This window comes from Meleagris gallopavo, chromosome 25, assembly GCF_000146605.3.
Source record: "Meleagris gallopavo isolate NT-WF06-2002-E0010 breed Aviagen turkey brand Nicholas breeding stock chromosome 25, Turkey_5.1, whole genome shotgun sequence".
Classification (NCBI taxonomy): domain Eukaryota; kingdom Metazoa; phylum Chordata; class Aves; order Galliformes; family Phasianidae; genus Meleagris; species Meleagris gallopavo.
Genome location: NC_015035.2, coordinates 5,286,166 through 5,304,999, shown reverse-complemented (window position 1 = coordinate 5,304,999; position 18,834 = coordinate 5,286,166). Strand labels below are relative to the sequence as shown.

Sequence of the window (18,834 nt, the reverse complement as noted above, 5' to 3'; positions counted from 1 at the left end):
AAAAAAAAAAACCTGCTGCTTCAGCTTTGCTACATAGATGACTCCATCAATCTTGTTTTACTTCAAGGTCTGTGATCAGACTCTCTTCAAAGCTGACACTTCCATGCTTTCCCCTCAAATACTGTGTAGCACTCAAATGTGAAGTTTACATCAACTTACTGAGAATAGCACACTTGATTCACTGTAAGGCTCTGCTGCTGGGTTTGAGCAAAATGGCACTCATCACTGATACTCAGGGAGGATCTGATGTCACACCTTGTATCTATGGTGCAGAAATGGAAGCGGGAAAGCAAAGCACTGCTCACAACAAATCAGTGTGCTGAGCTTCGTCTCATACAACCTCTGCATCAGTTCCAGCTGGAGGCCTGTTGGGGCAGTCCTGCCCTTGGACAGATGCCACCCCTGGGGCTCTCATGGGATCTGTAGCCATGACCGTACAACAAGTAATTTTATGCAACTCTTAGAAAAATTTGCCTACTTGGAGTGTCTAGTCACCCACGCAAACCACTGGTGGAGATGTGACTTATAGCAATGCATTTTTACCCCAGTTTGAAACAAGATCAAACAAATTGCACTACACCAGCAGAAGCCATGTCTGTGCTAGAGCCAGAACTGTGCTTGTGGCCAAAACCCAAGTGCAGCTGAGTCCTAGAAAGACACAGAAAGGAAGCTACAACCTCATCTGGACCAGGGTTTGTAACTGTGACAGTGAGTCCTTCTCCTGCGAGTTCCTACTGTAGCTTTAAGGTTAACCTTTGCCCGTGAAATCAGTGCTTGCTGCTCAGATTTTCAGCACAGAACAAAACCATTTTAGGATGAAGTGGAAAAAAAAAAGATCTGGGTCAGTCCTGGGAGAAGCCAGAGCTCAGTGGAAAGGTAAAGACAAGGACTGGGTTTGGATGAGGGATGCCACACTGTAAGAGGAAGCCTTTCATGGGAGAGGAGCCCAGAAGAAAGCCTTGGAAGTAGAGTGTATTTTCCCTATTCTTGAATAAAAAGTCAAACATCACAAGGCCACTGCCTGGCCCCTGCCTCTCGCATGCTCTTGTGCTTGCAGGTCTCAGTAGGGGAGGACTCGCTCCTTGTGCTTTGGACTCTGGATGGTTCCTTTCTTCCACAGAAGAGACAAGTGCCTTACAAAGAGCCCCAGGGGGCAGCGGACACAGCCATGGGCAGAGGATGGTGTTGGGAGACATCTCCCCCTTGACCTGAGCGTGACTTCTCACTGACATTCAGGTAGAGCCCATCCCCGCCATATCAGATCCTCTCTCCCTGTCAACTCCTCTGTCCAAAGGACCCTAGGCAGCTCCCCTGGGTAATGTGAACCTGCATCCAATACCAGCCATGTGCTGCCTGAGGTCAAGTCATAAAATGAACAATCCAAAATTGCCCTGAAAGGCAGATGTACTAATTAGAGAAACTTGGGTGGCAATTCTGAATACGATGCTTTTAATAACTGCAGGGATGTTGAGAAGCAAATAAATTACATGATGAAAGTCTACCAGGCTGCAAAACTCAGATATGTAATAAACAAGGCTGGCACCAGGTCTGAAGTTCTGCCCCTGGGCTTGGCATTCTGTCGGATTGCCTTTCCAGATGAGAAGCAGCTGGAGCTTCCTGTCCTGCTAACTGCTTGACAGAAAGGCATTTCTCAACAGCATCCTGGGAAATCATCCCAGAGAGGCTGGAATTAGAGAGGCAGAACTCACCAGGGACAGGCAGAGAAAAGGTGGAATGGCTTTGAACTAGAAGAGAAGATATTTAGGTTAGATTTTAGGCAGAAATGTTTTACTCAGAGGCTGGACCTTTCCTAAATGTGAACCCGTGGATTTGTGCAGATCCCTTCAGTTGTGAGACAGCAGAGGAGCAGTGCAGAGTGTCTGTTTCAGCCCCTGCCCAGAGCTGCCCTACAAAGGAGGACAGCTCAGCTGCATCGCGCCTAGAAAAGCTTCCACTCTCGCACAGGCTGCTACATGTCTCAAACAAGCCACACACACAGTTATTTTCAATGGCAATTAAGGGCTAGTTCTTGTTTCAAGGGCTGAAGAAAGAAATTGCAGGAAGAGCTGCCCTGTCCAGTACGCCAATTCACTTCTATTTCTCCTGGCATAATACATGGAGTTGGTAGCCATTGCGTAAGGAGCTGGGAGCAGCACTTGCTTTAGAAATAATCAGCCCAGCAGGAGTAAAGTTTCTCCCTGCAGGTCTCAGATCCTTTATTGACCCTGCCTCAGCACAATGATAGTGTACTTTGTCAGTTTTGCTGAGAGCCTCACTGGGCTTTGCACTGCTTTGTCCTAACTCCTATGTGGCTCTATTATGATTTTTTCAAAGACCTCTGGGAAGGGTTAAATGACCTCACATTAAGTGCAAATTTGGGACTAAATTTCCTATTCAACACATAACAAAGCAACTGCTATTCACTCAATTCCCATAAAGGGAAGAGACCACACACAACTTCACTGTCCTCAGCCCTCTTAAGGTACTGCTGTCTTCTTAGAGACAGGGAGGAAAATAGAGAGGCTGGTGGGAAATCACCACCCCAAAGCATTCCATGGTCTGAACTGAAGCACCAGCAGAGCATTCTGCAGCAGCTCAGCTGCCATTCCTATAGGGCAGAGAATGGCCATCCTTCCACTCCCCTGCACAGCCAAATTGCAACCTGCTGAGTCACAGCCCCACAGAACACTCGCCTGCTTCATTCCTTTGCTGCTTTCCTTCTCCACAGACTCCCTGTTAAGCGAATTTTGCTTGTGTCAATTTGATGCCCATAAATCACAGCTAATAAATTAAATGTCTCATTGACCCTGCATCTGGGATGGGAGGGGTTGGGCACAGCAAGAGTAGTTGTGTGACCATCACCACAAAGGAACTGCCAGCCTCATCCCATCCACTGCCACATGATTAATGATGGGTGCAAAGTAGGGCAGGCTGAAAGGAAGAACAAAGCGTGACTGATGTTCCCAAGCACAGAGTTAAAACAGTCAAATGGTGCCATGACTGGAGCTGCACAGCACACCATGCGCCAGCACTGCTCGTGGCATCAATCATACACTTGTGGCACAGTCGAGGTTGGAGGGGACCTTAAAGACCATCCAATTCCAACCCTCCTTCATGGGATTTATGCCCCCCCACCACCACCCCCACCAGGTCAGGCTGCCCAGGATCCCATTCAAGGTGGCAGAGAGGGAACACAAATATGTTACTGGCCGAGAGAGTAAACATTTGGGGCTCTTTTGCAATCAATAATGATAGTACAAGGAGTATGTGAACTTCCTGCACACTGCTCTGCAGTTCATTCTGAACTCACCGATGCAACTAGAGCATCTTTTATGCAAGAGCTGAAATTCGCCTAGATCGACTTAAGTATAATTTCCTCTTCAGAACTGCTGGAAATTAATCACTTGTCCATGCTCCATCTGGAATTCACTCTGTCAGCACAGCTATAGTGGTGGCATCTAAGAGAAATGCATGGTTGTTGACTTTGCTCAAGTATTTCCTATACTTAGACTGAGAAATATCCCAAATATGCAGCAAAGGCAACTATCCTGCACGGCACATGCCGATTTCTTCCTCAAGTGAACATCACCATGCAACCAATAATCCCAGCTCTCCTTTTGCTTGTGGTAACTTTCACAGAGGCAAGTGCATCAACTTAATGGAATGAACTGTAATTTTTAGGAAGTGGAAGTGGCAGAAGAAATTAACAGAACACTTTTTAAATAAATTGAAGAAATACACTCAACCAGTTACAGTTCTAAGAAGCTGCATTCACACATAAAAATGTCAATTTGTGCATGCAGTCACCTTACTCCCTATTTTCATGGTTACCTGCCCAGTTCAGGTATGCAGACAGAATTTGGGCAGCTCAGAGAGCGGTGAATGTTTCTGCTGTGACAGAATTATCTGGACTCCAAGAAATCTGTTCTTTCCTTCCACCAAACTCAATGAAAACCAATAGATGGAGTAAGACGAAGAAAAACAAGAGATTGGCAATTTCATAGTCTACAGGGACACTGCTGAACTGACTAGCAGCTAGAAAACTAGAATGCTGGAGAAAAAACTTTTGTTTATTAAAACAATTAACATAGCTTAAAAGGAAGAGCGCTTTAGTAGGTAGGTGTGAATGAACTGCCCTTCTCTAAACTGAGGTGTGGCTGCTCCAGAGGTTTTCCCAGCATTTTGGTGCCTTTTGATGTGAACCACAGAAACTAAACTATATGAATTAAAATCAGAGCTCCTTAAAATTCACCAGTTCCAGAATTATTCTTGGGAGCTGACCTATCCCTAGAATACCTCCAGGTGTACAGTCACAAAGGAACTCACATGAAAGTCTGAATGAGTCTTTGCTGACTTCTTCCACCCAGTGCTGACCCATTTCCAGCTATCAGTAGCTTTCAGCACTTTTTTTTAAAGTATCTCTATGAATTCTCCATTCTTATTTATTTAATGAATTTAAACCAACTGACAGTAAGCTTCCTTTCCTCAGTTACCATCTGCAGACTCACAAAAAGTCACGCAAGTCTCCTTAGAATCTGTAGTTAAAAAGACTTGATTCCCATTCCTTCATTTCTTTCATTGGGAAAAGACAGATTTACTCCAGCATATTTTTGTTCCAGACAATAAAAGTTAGCTCTGCCATAAAAAGCAGCATATTGAAAGTACTCTATTGGCACCATCCAATTAAAGCCAACAGCATCCCTAGGAGATAAATAAACCCAGCTAATAACGTCTACTGACTACAGGAGAAAATGGAATCAAAGGTGTAGTATCTAGCTCTAGAGTACAGAATGAGAGAGCAGCAGAACCAACAAGCACTACTGACTCCTGTCACGCTGTTTCCAGATTCTAGTTGGGAAAAGAGAAAAAAGGCTCCTAAAATCTTCCTCTTGCTAACTTTCTGCTTCTCTTTAGAGCAATAATGGATGGAAATTGGTTGGATATTAAGAAACATTTGTTCTCAGAAAGAGCAGTGATGCACTGGCACAGGCTGCCCAAGGGGGTGGTGGGGTCATCATCCCTGGAAGTCTTTAAGGAAAGGGTGGATGTGGTACTTAGGGAAATGGTCAGTAGGCAACATTGGTGGTAGGCAAATGGCTGGACTGGATGATCTTAGTCTTTTCCAACCTAATGACTCTATGATTCTAAGAAATCAGAAGAAAATATTTAGTCTTAAAATACCTTCATCCAGTATTGCCAATAAATCCCCTAGCGAGGAAAAAAGATAACTAGCTGGGCTCTGGGATGCAGAAAGGCATAAAAAGTGATCATATAATGGATGGCAAAATAGATGTGAAGGAGACAGTTAAGGACAATCCCAATAGCATAAAGGAGGATTTGAATTTCCTTTGCAAAAGAAAAGCCACAAACCTGGAGAGTGGAGCCATAGGGAAAAGAAAGGCAAGGTAACTGCACCAAGTAGGAAACTGCCACAAAAGACTTTTAAAGCTCAAAGTCTTCTCTTTTATCTACAGAGCTTTGGGGTAAGAATGGAGCAAGATGGAGTAATAAGCATAGGTGCTAATTGCACAGGGCATCTCCATGGAGCTTTAGATTAAAGACTCCAGAACCTTGGGGAGTAAAGGAATCTGTTGATCTTGGAGACAGTAGGTGGGGAGGCAGCTGCACCCTTTGTTACCAACCTGCCTCCCTTCCCCATCTGATCATGTAAATGAGGGCTACAACTGCTGGAGTTTACAGAGCATGCAACATCTGAGCTGGGATCTCAGGAGAGACAGGGATGGATTTATTTACACATTCGAGTTATCTCTGCAAATCATCTGACAGGGGCCCCCTCACATTTGTAGTATGCTGATGAAAGTAAAAACATTGTGCCTGGGTGTTTCTGTTCATGCTTTTAGCACTGAAGACATAAAGGCCAGGTACACCACCTGTTTACACCCTCTTAGTGCTTGTACTGGTTATAGTCTGCTCCTATGAAGCCTGGCACAACTCTGACAATGAACACACATGCTTTTGAGGGGGAAAAGGAGGTTCAGACTCACTCAGAATCAGCCTGAGCATCAGCAATCCTACAATTCCATCCCTCTGCTTTCCTCTGCCAACAGCAAAGGGGAACAATAAGAAACAAAGCTGCAGGCATTGCAGGGGAAGAAATACTGTTGCTCCACCAACACCAAGCCTACCTGGCATAACACTCCAGTGCTGTGCCTATACTGCTGCATCCAGAGAAGTTTCAGCAGAAGAAAATCAGCTGTAACCCTAAGACATGGAAGCTGTTGGGCTGCAGGCATCACCTGCCCATCCCAAAACCCTGGAAGTTCCTGATTTTCTGCAGGGTGATGGTGGCCCAGAACTGCTGAATTCACCATGATTCACGTACTCCTACATGACTGACATTACACCTGCAGCAGCAACAGAGAGTTTTTGGAGCAGGCTGTCATGAAGTAAGCAGTCTTCATTCCCATCCATCCATCCATCAATCCCTTAATACTAGGGGGTAGGGGTAGGAGAAAGCATCAGATGAACCATCCCACAAACCAGCCTCTGGAGCTATTAATAACAAATGTGCTGGCAGGTGTGCAATTAATTGCCTTCCTACCGTTATCAACTAGCACTCACCTACAGCCTGAGAATTGCAGCTCTGCAGCAGGACCCAGCTCTGCTCTCCCATAAAATAGCTTCTGCTGCAGAGCAGTTGCACCCTTGTTTGCCATACCTGCTACACAGAGTTTTTAGTGCTGGCTCAGAGGACAGCAAAAACACAGCTTATCTGTTCCTTTTTCACCAGAGCAGTTGTTCTTTAGTATGGTTGAAGAGAATTTTGCTTTTAATAACATCCTTCCTTTGAAATAAAAAAAGAATTACACCAAGGTAACAGCAGGAGTTCTAGAAATTTTGAACATTTTAAATATTCACATCTCAGCTTCTGATGAATGTGAAAACACCCACTCAACAAAATATTTTCAGATTGCAACTTCCCACTACAGCCTGGCATACAAACAAAAGCTGAAAATCAGAAATTGTTGATGTGGCAGACCCACAGCTACATTTTCTTACCAGCTGTCCTAATATCCCTGTGCTCACATCTGTGGGCAAATATTTCCAGCTATACAATCAATGAATGTACAGATGTTATAGTTACAAGGTATACCACAGAGCTTGGCTACATAGTTATTACACCAAAGCAGAAAAGACAGGATGCTTACCCACATCCTGGGCTTGCTTATGAAACTCCAGCAGAGCAGATCTCCAGCAGAGATCCTTCCCCACTGGCAGCCAGCTCTTAAATGGGGTCTAGGACAGGTGCAGCCAGGCTCTGCCCCTTCTGGCAGCACAGAATTGCCTTCACCTGTGCTCCCAGGGCTGACTCAGTGCTCGCCTCAGGTGATCAATCAGAGGTTCAGGCCGTGATTCAGCAGTTCCCGTACACCAGCCAAATGGTCCCCCATAAGGCAAAGGCAACTAGTGAAGGACTGAACCAAAGAACAAATAAAATGAATTGAGGTCCCACCACTTCTGCAGTGCAATTCCTGTCTTTTGAACATGTAAAGCTCATTGAAGGAGCAACAGAGACAGGTGAGGAATCAGCCAAATGTCCTTGGTGTGTGCTATGGAAAGATGATTCAGAGAACTCCCGGTGGGGCTGCTCTGCTTGCAGCAGGTATTGCCAGAACTGTATTCTTTGCTACCAGCATCATGGTGCTGAGCAAAGCAAAGCAAACAGCTCCTGCAGCCTCACAACAGGAAGACTCTGCGCCCTGTGCATCTTTCCTTGCAGCTCTGCTGGCCCTAAGCTGGTCCCAAGCAGGGTGCAAAATGGGGGTCAGTGTGCAGTGAGCTTCTAAAAGGATAAAGCTGTGTCCAATGCACGGCAGAGCAGAGGGATTTGCAGCCACAGAAAGACTGCTGAGACAGTGTTGACTGGAAAACATTATGGCTCCTAATAACACTGGCAGTCATATAAAGGAGGAAAAAAAGGGGTAATGAAATCTCCTGCTTCAAGACATGTGCAGATGGCCTCTAGGGACAACAGAAGATTTTTTCTTCCCATGCACAGCATTGCTCAGGTAGCCGGCTGCTTTCTGTCAGGTTTTTCCATCCACAGAAGTACCATGCATCAGCCGGCGATGGTAAAAACAGATAATGCACTGGACTAGCCATTGGATTGGTTTGGTAAGAGCATAGAAGAAATAAGCCGAGTAGCAGTACAGTAACAAAATAAAGGGAGTGCTGGAGGTGAATCTGGTCCTGGGATCCTAAAGGAGCAACAGGGATCTCTCCAAAGACCAGAGAGGAACAGATCAGACACAGAGAAAGAACAGGTGTGGGCCAAATCACCGTGCTTTGAGTGGTGCAGCATATTCCATCCTGTTACACAGTCAGGCCAAGTAATGCATCAGCAGGACTGATTTTCAGTGCTCCAAAAAGGAGTTATCTTGAGTAGACTAAATGGCCAGTTCTCCTAATTGCCAGTTTGGTTTGACCTGAGGCCTCTTCCAATTCACTATTTCCAATTCAATAATTTCAGTATTGTCTTTCTCTGAAATAGTTCTCATTTTCCTAGCATTCATTTTCCTAGATGTTAGTTCTGGTATTTCTGATAATTTCTTGCAAAACCAGTCTCGTGCAAGGGCACTTGTTCTTCTCTAACCCTCCCCTCGAAATACTTTCTTCCCCCATGCATCCTAATAGCTCATTTGACTTGCTCCAGTCCCCATAAGCTGCAGTTTTGCTGTTGGTACACTCACATACTTCTCTTCTTTTGTTATCTCCAAATTAAACACTCTTTGTTTATAGCTGGTTAGTTATCAATCCCTGAATGCCTGAATTTGCATTCTGCACTCTTGGTGTCATCCTCTGCTCCTGAAGGTCACTGTGCCCTCTCTGCAGGATGCCCTAACCCTCTTCCTCTTTTGGTGATATGAACGAGCAGTTGATTCTATCAGTGCACACATTTTTTGGAAACATACACATTTGGAAAATACTGAATAAGACCAGGCGCCAAAATGATTCTGGAAGAATTCTCCTACTGACTCCCTTCCTGTAAGTCCTTCAGCTTTCAGCTCTACCTATGAGGTGAGTTCTGCTGCTTCTGTTCTCCTTTCTGCTTCAAGTGAATTCTCATGTCTAGACAGCATATCATTTTCACAAGGCCTCAGACATTGCTACATGCTGATAGTTATTCTTTCCTCCTGTGTTGCTTGGAGATAGGCCTGTGAGGGAACAGAGTCCACCAGATACATGCATCAAACCCTCTCTATTAGAATGACTTGGAAACTGCATTCCATCAAGGAAATCTGTACGAACGGCAAAAGAAAGTGCCACATGAAGCCTCTCTGCTGTCATCCATGTGCATGGATCAAAAGATACTGTTTTCCTTCCCAGCAATTAATTTCAGTGTATTATTAATTGTAATAACCAGCAATTCTTAATGATGCAATGAGCCTCTCAAAGCCCTAGCGCTTGGTTGTTGCAATTAAACTAACTGTGGCATCCCCACAGCAGCAGAATGGTCCCATGGTCCCTCCTCTGTCTTTCCGCTCTGCACAGCACTAGCGCCCAGGTCTGGAGAGATAAGGAGATCAGGAGCTGCAGACTTCCTACGGGATGTTGAGGAAAACTCTCTTTGCCTCCATCTCATCCATAAGATCAATCCTGCACTGCAACAGTTTACCTGGGGATTAGCTTGTTTAAAAAAATGGGGATTATTCCGGTCCTTAGGATCCATGACATGGTGTCTGCTGAGAAAAAAGGCAGCATTCTGGAAATATTGCTGAAAATGGCTCCAAAAAAAGGCCTCATTCAGGTTGTAGGTTGACTGGATGACCTTATAGGTCTTATCCAGCCTTAATGGTTCTCGGATTCTATGGTCAGGCAGCTGTTGCACTGGTTGAAGTTTAACCCAGGCTCACACAGTGAGAGCATCACAAATGTGTGTCATTTCCTCTGCACAACTGCACCAATTAGAAACAAAACAATGGATTGCCACATCTGCCATTCACCTTATGCTTCTCACATCACAAGTACATTATAATCAAATAGAAAAAAACACCAGTATTAACTACGGCATGAATATCTTAGGCACATCCTGACCAAAACAAAATCTTAAAAAATTATCATTAAAGAAAAGATCTTTCAAATGAGCAGCAAAATACTCACCTGAACACATTCATGACAGATCCCATAGCAGCTGTAGTCTCCTTCAGACAGGGACAATCTCCTGTTCTGTGCTGGTCCCGATGTAGCACAGGAGGCCCTGCAATTGCAAACACTACTACAGTAGCAATTAAGTTTCCCATTAAGATACACATACCTTATTATCAAGAGACAGTAGTCACCACTACTATAACAAAATACTCAAGGTGAAGTCAGTAAATTGATAAGTGTTCTATCTGAATTCACTGTATTTGTTTAAAGAGCTCATTTAAAAAATGGTATCAAGGCTGTAAGAGTCAAAACAGCTAAAAAGATCAATAATTCTCAAGTCAGAGCTGAAGACATGATTAGATTGGGATCCTGGGCAGACAGATCTGGTGGTTGGCAACCAGCCCATGGCAAGGGGTTGGAGTTTGAAGATCTTTAACATTCACTTCAACATAAACCATTCTATGATTCTGTGTGACACTAAAGTTCACTTCTGTCTTTAACAAAATTATGTGGATCAATTAGACAGAGAGAAAAGGCTCTTGCTGTTTGTGCCAAGTTTTTGCTTGTTAGCACAAGTTCCTGTGATGCTAATAAGATCAATGGACTTCCAGGCTGAACCAGCTTCATACTGGGTTGGCACAGGGCACGGAGATGAAGTTCCTGATACCTGTGTGTGTCCACATAAACCTCAAGATTGGAACTAAGAAAGAAGTTTTTACAGTATGGGTGGTGAGGCACTGGCACAGGTTTCCCAGAGAGGTGGTGCTGCTCCATCCCTGCAGACACCCCAGCTCAGGGGATGGGGCTCTGAGCACTGATGAAGCTGTGGGTGTCCCTATGCAATGCAGAGGAGTGAGATCAGATGGCCTTTAAGGATTCCTTCCAACTTAAAAGGTTCTGTGATGTTATGAAACCTGGTCTGAGCTGTGGGCAGTTACCTGCTTAGTCACTTCCTTGCTCTGACACGATCAAACTTACAAATCATGTAAGTAGGTGTAATGTTATCACCTAGCAATGTTTTTTCAAATGAAAATTCTGGACTATCACCCAACACAATGGCTTTGGACAACAGGTGAATCTCAGAATCATGCTGTCGTAAACCCCATCCTCCCTTATGAGCCTCCACCCCTTTGTTTATTGCAAACCCTTCCTGTAGGACATTGCGCCTGGCTTGTAAAATTCTGAGAGCAGAATCAGACCATGACACATAAACAGCTATTTGCATCCTCTGGGAGAGTAACCTGACCCGGGATTCAGTCAGAATGGCGGGATCAAGATCAAACACATTTACATACATGCAAATTTTCCCATTTGCTGTGCAAAAATATTCATCTGAGATACGGGAAAATATGGTTCTGACTCAGAATTGATGCTATCTTTCCAGTCAAGATTAGAGTCTAAATTGTGCAACGTAGTTTAGCTCACAGTATCAGTTGCCACGCAAAAGACTTTTTCACGCAGAGGTGTGGTCTTTTCAATGATTGCAACAAATACGGACCACAGTTGGCTTCTCCTTCAGATCCAATGCAGCTGGAAAGTGCAGCTGATCTTTCAGGTCTGATCCTAAAATAAACTGATTACTCCTCGTGAGCTGTGGCCTGGCTTTAAATAAGGGTGAAATTAAAGGGATCAAAAAGGTTTTGCATGTCTGTGGAGAACCTGTCTCTGAAGACTAAAACCAGAAAAGGTGAAAGCACTTAAAAAGAAGAAGGAGAAAAAGAAGGAGGAGGAGGAGGAGAAGGAGAGGGAGAAGAAAAAAAGTTTTGTTTTTCCCACAGGAAACTTCCATCGCTGTTGAATTCTCCCTAGGGATGTTTCTGTCTCTGTCACTAAAAATTACTGCTGTCAACTGTAATGCATCAGCACAAACCAGAGGGCTACGCTTTGGTGGTCTGAAAGGCAAAGAAAACCACAGTTGTTTTTAACCACCATCTCAGCTTAATTCCAGTTAACATATTTATTATGCAATAAATCTAATTTTGGATGATGTTGGAAAGAAAAATTGTGTGGTGTTTTCACAAGTGCATGCTTGATGCTTAATCAAGGCTGAGAGAGACATTTTGCTCACATAAGGCTGAGAACTGCCAAAACAGAGGTGAGGGGATTAAATCAAAGGTGTGTGATAGGGAAGCAGATGTAGGAATGCCAAAAGCCGTCAAACCCCTGAAGTGGAAAGCCCGTTTTTCACCAGAGCCCCCAGACAAAGGCTTTACCATTTCAGTGGCAAAAGAAACAAGCCAAAAGATTTCCTCCATACCCTGGAATAATCCCCTAGAAAATTGCACTACCAATACAAAGCTTGTGACAATGTCTACAGGGAGCAGTTTTTCCTCTCCAGAAAACTTTAACTTGTCCCTTCTGATCCTAATGAATTCACCTGCCATTCTGACATGCTTCTATGGCACTCAAAGCCCCAGAAATCAGTGTGCAAGGAGCTGTTCAGTGACGGCCTCGGTCCCAGTGGACACGATGTAACTTCTAAAAAGGCAACGACTGCTCATTATTCGTTATTTGCAGAGGGAATAAAAAAGATTTATATGGAACTACCGTATGGGTAAGTGTAAGTATCATTAGCAGTAATTACAGTAGCTGCCTCTATGATCCTCCTCTGTTATATGTGAGGCAGACTTCTTAAGTACAAGTTTGTCTGCTAAAAATCCTCTGTCACAACAGAGAGCCCTCTGCGAGCTGCTCTCACCGGTCCTGTTCTGGTCGAGTGTGCTCCTTGAGGGAAGCAGTGCTTCCTGGAGGGAAAGCACTACAGACTGCTTGCTGTGTCCCTTCTCCCACACATGTTCACCAACGGCTTTGAAACCAGAGAGGGCTTTGCCAAATCCTCCAAGGCACAGCACAGTGGAAAGCCCTGACCCTTGCTCTTGGTGCAGGAAAACTTCTTGCTTCAAGCTAGCATTCAAGAGGGGACCAGAGGCGTGAGGAAGGTCTTCGGCATAAGTGCTTGTTGCTGGGCAAGGGGAGCATTAAATAGGATGAAGAGGGTGTGGACTGAAGCTTGGCAGTGAGATCTGCTGTGATGCAAGCAGCAGCTTTGTGCAACTGTGCAGCACAATGCAGAGCCCAGAGGCTGCAGCTGTGTCCACCCAGAGCCAGCGGTTCCCTCTGTGTGACTGCAGAATCACAGAATCATAGAATCACAGAATGGGAACCATAAGGACTATGTAATTCCAAACCCCCTGCCGTGGGTTGGGTGTCCCCCACCAGATCAGGCTGCCCAGGACCTCATCCAACCTGTGCTTGGGCACCTCCAGGGAATGAGGTACCCACAGCCTCTCTGGGCAGCAGTGCTAGTGCCATACTGCCCTCTGAGTAAAACATTTCTTCGTATCATCTATCCTAAATCTCCCCTCTTTTCGTTTAAAGCCATTCCCCTTTGTTCTGTCCAGGGCCTTGGCCTAGCCCATGCTCGCACCCAAGAGGCAGTGAGGAGAGGAGCACCAACCACAGCCTCATCACTCCCACACACCCATGAGTTGCCTTCTTTCTGCTTAATGAGGTGAGGATTAATTAGAGGAGGTAATGGACTTCTGTGGGCAGTGCTGTCAAGTGCCACTGGCTGCTGTGTGATTCTGTCATCCCACATGTTGCTTTGCAGCGACTACAGAACAGGCATAAAAGGCACTTGGCTCTCCCTAGTTCACAGCAGATCCTTTAGGAAGGATGGCTGACGCTGAGCAGTACTGAGTAACACTAAATGTACAACTGGCCCTCGAATAACTGTTCATGCCAGAAAAGAGCAAATCTGTAACACACACACTGTTTGAGAAAAGGTGACGTGGGAAAAGCTATGTTTTTATAATTCTAAACAAAACATACATAAAAAGGCATTTTCAACTCTAGTGGTGGTTAGTCCAGGCCATCTGCCAATGGGAGCATGATGACGAAAACCACAAATAAGCTGGAGGATGTGAACCAACAACACAACATTTATATTCTATTGCTGTTGAAAAACAGGGGCAGAAAGTATAGGGAAATTGTCTTTGGCATTTGTTTCCTTTAAACAAAAAGTTGCTTACCTTAACTTTTTCTTATAAATGTACTTTCCATCTGCTGGGGGAAACGCTGCTCAGAGAGGGCCCAAAAAATTCCCAATGCAATGGTTTTCGCTTTCTTCCTTCACTCCTAAGGTTGGGTAACTCTCACCACCCTGGCCAGCCCACCTGGAAGCCAGTGTGCACCCTCCTTCATGCAATCCAGTTCGGAGAGAATGAACAAGCATTAGGTTTAAACTGCCCCATTTCTGCATTTGCTCTACGCAGAGCTCAGGGCAGAGTGCCAATGCTGTTTTTGTGTGTATTTGTAAAAATAACTGAGCCTTGACTTTTCTTCTTAGATTCTTAGATTTTCTTCTTAGGAATTCACCCACCTACAGCAAACTTGGGGCCCCTTTAACAGCTCCTCTAGGACTGTGTTTGCCTGTCCTGTGAGACAGGTGAGGCATGAGATTTCATTTCATTTTCTCAAGACATGACATTTTTGTTGGCTCATGGAAGGGGAAGATATCTCATGCCCCACTAAAGATCTTCGCATGAGCACACCTAAGGGCAGACAAAGCTTCTGTGTTCCCAGGAGACCCTGTGAAGTGCTGTGAAGGGGGACAATGCTCCTTGAGAAGTGTCTGTCATGAAGGAAGAGCAATCATTTTGAGAAGAGCAGTTGTTCTGGGCCTCTTCTACACTGCCTGAGTCATCTGGGACACAGGCAGATCCCTGCCCTATGGAACAGGGAAGAAAAATGGCACTGAGATCTCATGTAGTTGCTGCAGTTTGGAATCTGATGCCCTTCACTGATCCTGTTCATCAAAACACACTTTGAATTAAATTACAGTAAATCCAGTGAAGCCTCTTTTCATGCTAATTGAGTATGCATGGACCACCACCCTGATTCAGACTGAGTGTAAAGGCACTTAATAGATCACTTCATACTCACATTTTTAAGACACTATCAAAAAAAAACTTGAAAACACAACACAAACATAACTAAGTGTTCTCAGACAAAGAGATCTCCCAAAGTTTATCTATGGAGGTGTTTGAGGAAAGGGTGGATGTAGTACCTAGGGACAAGGCTTAATGGGCAACATTGGTGCTAGGTGAACAGTTGGACTGGATGATCTTAAAGGTCTTTTCCAAGCCTACTGATTCCATGATTCTATGATTCAGAATTTTCTGAGTTACTACATTTAGCTACAGAAATGCCATCTAGAAATGTCCTGCTCACTACAGACGCTGTAAGTGCTGAGTGTACAATGCAGACACCAGAGCAGAGATCCCAGCTATGGGCCCTCCACGTGCCCTCCTGACTCATCACAGTCTTCCTGCTAACCTGGGCATGCGGCACTGCCTACAGCAGAGATCAAAGCAGGGCCGGAGCTGGGCAAATGGGCTGAGAGACAAAGAAGCCACAAATGGAGCTGCACACTTACTAATGAAAGCCAGGGCTTTGCAGGCATCAGGGCAAAATGACCACATTGGGATGGCAAAAAGCTGGTTCTTCCTGATTTACAGAACTTGCTGTGGGAGAGGCATGTGGGGAAGGGGAGTCTCTTGTTAGGGTGAGCCAGATCCAGGATGGTCCAGTGGCAGCCAGGAAAGAGGACAGGACCATCTCAAGAGGCAGAAGCACGCACAAGTCTTACCGCAGCCTTGCAGTGCTGAGGCTCTCTGTTAACTGAGCTTTTGAGCAATGTCTTGTCTCTGACCATTCCAGAAGTGGCTTCCTACAACTGAAAAACCAATGACTTATTTTCTTTCAATGTATCTGATAGAGTTAAAGGAAAACACCCTGGCAAATGCTATTGCATCATAGAACAGGCTTTGATCAGCTGGAGCTGCCAATGCTCCTCGATGCGTGCTGTACATCACTGACTTGGCTGGCTGCATCTGTCTGCTTCCATCAAGTGTTCCTGCAAGGGAACAACCACCTGCTGGGAAGGACAGCATGGGGGAGAAATGGAGTCACTGGATAGCCCCTGAGTTTTCTCAGAGGGAGAACTCAAGAGCACTTTGTGTTTAGAATACCATCCAGCTATGGTAAGCAAAGACCGGGTGAAAGTGCATTTCTGAGCAAGATTTCTGCAAGAACTGACCTTCCAGCAATAAAAAACCTTCAACAGCTCCCATGGGGCTTGGGTGCTCATTCAAACTCAGCAAAGGAGGTTCAGGTCCATGGAGTACAGGTGCTACTGGCCCTCTTGGACACTACTATGGTGGGGAATTTTCTCTCCACCCCTAGTGTGCAAGTGTTCCTGCCTGGAAACAGCCCTGCTCAGCTCAAGGACCAGACCACAGATTTCAGACTTGGCTTCCAAAGATTCTGCTCAGGAGAGGAGATAGAGGATAGAGACAAGTGTGGGAGAAGGAGAAACACTGCTGCTGAAATGCGATGGCATTTTGACATAAGATATGCGGAGAGATTCCAGAAACTTGCTTTTAAACTTGGTTTAAAAAAAAAGAAAAAAAGCAAGCCCCATTTCCATTAGCCTTTTATTTCCTGCTAATTGTTCAGTACTCCTTCCAGTTTGGAGCATGAAGCACCATGGCTGGCTCATCTCCTGCCTACCCGGCTTTGTAGGTTATTTGGGGTGTGGTGCAGGAGGAAGGGGGAAAAGGAATGACAGGATGCAGTGCAGATGATGCTCATTAATTTTGGAAGAAGATATAAAAAGTAAGCATTAAAGTCTATCCTAAATACAAGGATTCAGCTGACTGAGAGCTCATCTGCTTCTATCTCTTGGCTAATCGTGAAGGCACTTCTGCTGTGTCACTTCAAAGGCTCAGCACAGCTGGGAGGGTTTTCATCAAAGCTTCTGCATGTCTGGGGGAGGTTTCCCCCCCATGAATATACATCACTGGAGGCTCATTTCCCCAGCTTTTCCCATGCCTCTCTCTGATTGATCCTCATGTCATTCAGATGAGTTCTTTCTCTCTGGATGGCTAAAGGGCAAGAGACAGCTCTCTCCAAAGCTTTCCCACTTGCCTGATGCCTCTCTGAAGCTTTTCCTCCCATCAGAGTGGGGGAGGGAGGGAGCTGTTCAGACAAGAGATTGAGCCTTTAAATTAAATTCTTGTCATCCAAGGGCTGGGCCTGATAGCAGCGGGGGTGGGAAGCATTTTCTCCCAGTATCGAGACTCTGGCCAGATCCTCATCTGGTGTAAATGTGTATCAGTGGACCGACCTAGCAGCCATGCGATCTGAACTCTGAGCCTTAAAACACTCCCCCTGTCTAGCAGCTGGATGAAATCAGCATCATCCCCTGTGCTCTGCAGAGTACGTGAGCTGCACAGCCAAAGAACACTTGCTGAAGTTGCTCAATTCCACTCTTTTTCAGTGGGGAGGGAGGGCTGGGCAGCCTGGTGGAATTTCAAACACTCAGCCACCCTCAGCCAGGCTGGGATTTCACAATAGCCCAGGCCCTGGGTGCACCCAGCACGTGCAAAGTGCTGGTAGAAACGCGGGCCCCTCTCCTAAGCTCAGAAGCGAGCTCAGCCCTCCTGGAAATTCTGGGCCTGGTGCCATGCAGTTACAGCACGTCTCCTGGCTGGTGGCCAGGCCAGGAAGCCCAAACCTCACCCCGGCTTTTCCACCCTCCGCTCTCGCGCTTCTTATTCCCTGGGGCCAAAATGACCCCAGGAATCAGCAGGTCAAGACAGCGCTGGAGCAACTGGAAGCACTCCCTTATCCCACTGATAAAGGAACTCTATTTGAGTGATATTGTGTTGTTAGTGATGCTTTTTTAAAGAAATATTACACATCTCCTCTGCAGTGACCCATGGAAATGAGACATTTAAGAGGACATCCATCTGCTCAGTCCTCTCTTGCTCCAGTGACACCCATAGAATATGGTGACATCCCAAGGGTAGCAGAGCAGCACAGCAAGCATGGACCATCCACCAGCAAGTCTTACAAGCAGAGCCTGTCTGTGTCCTTATAGAGGGGAACATCCTCTCTTAGCTCAGAGTCCCACCAGCTTGGAGTTCTGACGGGGAATCTAACAAAGTCCGTAAGGACATGTCAACCTCCTGGGGACTCTTCCACCGCCGTGATGTCTGTTGGCACCTCCAAATCCTGTCCATCACATTCAGTTCCAGACTGCTGCCCTCCCCTTCACAGCAAGAGCCCCTCTGGAGAGGCATACAGAGCCCACTCAGTTGTGTTGCTCCTGCATGGGACTGGGACGTTCCTTCTCCCAGACCACGATGGGATTTTCCCTCATCCATCCCCTAAATGGGTAATTGGATCTTGAATGGTGTATCACCTCTTTCACTGGGATGTGTGGTTGCATCTACTTTGACACAAGCCCCTTTCTGAATTGCAAGTTGGCAACAATAAAAAGGAGAAGTCTTTAATTAGTTATCTGGCTAATTAACTTTTTCAGCAGTGTATAGCTTTAGCATCCAAATACTACAATGCAAAACACTGCAAACATTCAAACAAATGCTGCCCTCCCTGCCAGGAAGTGCAGCTGCCGCTACAAGTGGTTGCAGAACAGCATCTCGCTGCCTCAGCGTGGAAATCCACCTCTGGGCACCCTACACACCCCCTTCTGCAGTAACTCACCTAATGGTGATGTCCACATTAAAGACACAGTACATACACAGCTTCCCAATGTCATGTGTTCCCTTCCCAGCGTGTGCATTCACTCCATCATTGAGTGAAATCCACCAAAGAGAAAATGTGTTTCCTGTATGTAGAGATCCCTGCATCCCCTGT

The 18,834-nt window shown here is 45.6% G+C and overlaps 1 long non-coding RNA gene across 1 annotated transcript; it reads left to right on the top strand.

Annotated features, from left to right (window-relative positions):
• Positions 1-13,278: 13,278 nt before the first annotated feature.
• On the top strand, positions 13,279-17,879 carry LOC109370925. Its single transcript, XR_002121486.2, has 3 exons — positions 13,279-13,384; positions 13,512-13,621; positions 14,695-17,879. It is a non-coding gene; the product is annotated as an uncharacterized LOC109370925 (long non-coding RNA).
• The last annotated feature ends 955 nt before the right edge of the window (positions 17,880-18,834 follow it).